Consider the following 2,563-nt stretch of genomic DNA (forward strand, 5'->3'; position numbering starts at 1 on the left):
AATAAAATAAAATAAAATAAAATAAAATAAAATAAAATAAAATAAAATAAAATAAAATAAAATAATAAAATAAAATAATAAAATAAAATAAAATAAAATGCAAAAATAACTTTCTAGCCGTGGAAGGCAACTGATGCCAATGATCTGTGCAATGCACTTTGTCCTGCTTTAAAAACTCTGGCCTCAGACTTTTACTTATTTTTAATCCTGCCTGAAATACAATGACAAAAACTGCAAAAACTCTGGCTTACTCTTCAGACTTTCCTTTTATAACTCATTTTTCCTTGTGGCAAGCATGACCAAACACATTGTCTGTGTTTGTATTATAAACCGTGGTGGGCAGATTCAGCTGAGATGTTGTTGAACTTACAACTCCCTGAATCGCTCGCCATGATCCTTTATGGCTGGGACTGCTGGAAATAAAGTTCAGCAACTTCTGAAAAGTCTTGCCTGCCTCTGATTTAGCCAAGAGCATTTAAATCAAAATGCACAGAGAGATACAATGCATTAATTTAGGCACAAATTTAAGGCAAACCCCCCCCCCAACCCATCTGAAAGTACATGCAATGCTATATTCATAGAAGCATGCTGATGTGTCTATAATCAGTGCTGATTATTTATTTATTTTTATTTGTACCCTACCTTTATTAGTTTTAAAAATAACTCAAGGTGGTAAACGTATCCAACACAACTTCCTCCTCCTATTTTCCCCACAGCAACAACCCCATGAGGTAGGTTGGGCTGAGAGAGAGTGACCAAATCCCAAAGTCACCCACGTGGCTTTCATGGCTAATACGGAACTTGAACTCATGATCTTTTGATTTCTAGACTGGCACCTTAACCACTGGGCTAAACTGGCTATTTAGAGGAGAGCAAGACCATTGCTAGGTATAAAGGAGTCTTCACATTTAATCAGTGGATAAACACAGTGGTTCTATCCTTTGAGTCAATTAACTACTATGACTGCAAATGCTGGAAGGTAGTGGCAAGTAATCAGATAGAGGCAGTGGTGGGTTTCAGCCACTTCGCGCCACTTCAGCAGAACCGGTAGCTAATTTTTTGTTGCCCAGGCCCAGAATGGACTTCCGGAAGCAGCATCTACACAGAGAACTGTTTGTTCACATATTTGAATCCCACCATTGGATACAAGGCCGATCTTGCTAAAATTGTCCCCGCTGCTTTCTGCTGGTTTTTCACCTCTCTAAGAATGGAATTAATTTTTCCATTTCAAAGGCAGTGTAATTTCAGTCCAGAGAATTTAAGAATCCTGGAAAATCTGTTGGGTATCTTAATCTTGCATCTATATTGTTAAATATAATACCATATAGATTTGGTATTTAAAAATCTGTTTTGTTAATTATATGCATCAACTTCGTACAATCACAAATCTTAAAAAAAAATAGAACAAAGTTAAACATCAGCTAATCTTAAAACTCAGAAATGCTGACTCTTTCCAGATGTTGATGACTGGGGAATAAAAACAGTACTGTTATAGAGGAATTATTATTTTCTTATAAATTAACTAGCTGGATAGCACAACACCACTTGCCATAGTTTTGCATGTAAGATATTTTCACACATGTTAGGCAATGCAGCAGAAATGTCTCAGGAGTTATGTAGCTTGCTCTGTGATGAAATATTTAAAGCAAGTCTTCATACTTCAGTGATATTCTAAACAGCTGAACATCTGAATTATATCTGAAAAATGTTCACATTTATTTTAAGTAATTATTACGTGCTGTCATTTTCATCGGCCACTTCAGGTACGTTCATTCATTTTAGAATGAATGTTATTATTCATTGCTCTTATTTTTTTTAAACTACCTGGCTTCGTGTTAATTGAGGAACAAAATGTGAATTATAAATGCAACTTTGTTCTCTTAGTCAGATGTTTATTTTTCTAAAATATAATGTTTTATAAAAGTTAAGCAAAATGAACTGAAAACAATATAAAAGAAACAAAACGGGATAAAACAATAACAATACAAATGTTAAAAATATACTCCTAGATAAGCCAAGAATTTTAGGTGCCAAAATACACCCCCAAAAGCAAGTTTGTCTTATCCCCAAATGGGAGTATATGGGGTAAATATTTTTAAAGTACCTGTATATCCCCTATATACTTGAGGATAATCCCATCTGTGGATAAAAGCAGGCTCTCACATTTTAAACCAAAATATAATGAGAAATATGGATAAGCTAATTGTGAAAATTTCAAAAAAAATGAGGGTCAGCTTATCCACAGATGGATTTATATGCAAGTATATATGATATAACTACAGTATTACCTACACATTGATAGGCACAGAAGGGAAATTCCCTCTCAGGAATGTATCTACCTTGAGTGTGGCATCAGCCATTTATTTTTTATTTATTTATTTTTTGGATTTATATCCCGCCCTTCTCCCGTAGGACTCAGGGCGGCTGACAATCTATTTAAAATACATACAAAACAATACAAATTTAAAATTAATTAAAAGGAATATTTAAATATTTGTCAAATTTTAAAATATAATTAAAACCCCCCTAAAAATTACCCTAGGCCAGTCCTGCAAGCTGGAAT

At 34.1% G+C, this 2,563-nt stretch overlaps 1 protein-coding gene across 1 annotated transcript in view; it reads left to right on the top strand.

The window, feature by feature from the left end:
- LOC107294643 (nuclear receptor subfamily 5 group A member 2) overlaps positions 1-2,563 on the top strand; it is a 162,907-nt gene that overhangs the window by 138,693 nt on the left and 21,651 nt on the right. The gene's annotated exons all lie outside the window — the stretch shown is intronic.

The sequence above is a fragment of the Protobothrops mucrosquamatus genome, unplaced genomic scaffold (assembly GCF_001527695.2).
Source record: "Protobothrops mucrosquamatus isolate PMUCROS unplaced genomic scaffold, P.Mucros_1.0 scaffold2037, whole genome shotgun sequence".
In the NCBI taxonomy this organism is placed as follows: domain Eukaryota; kingdom Metazoa; phylum Chordata; class Lepidosauria; order Squamata; family Viperidae; genus Protobothrops; species Protobothrops mucrosquamatus.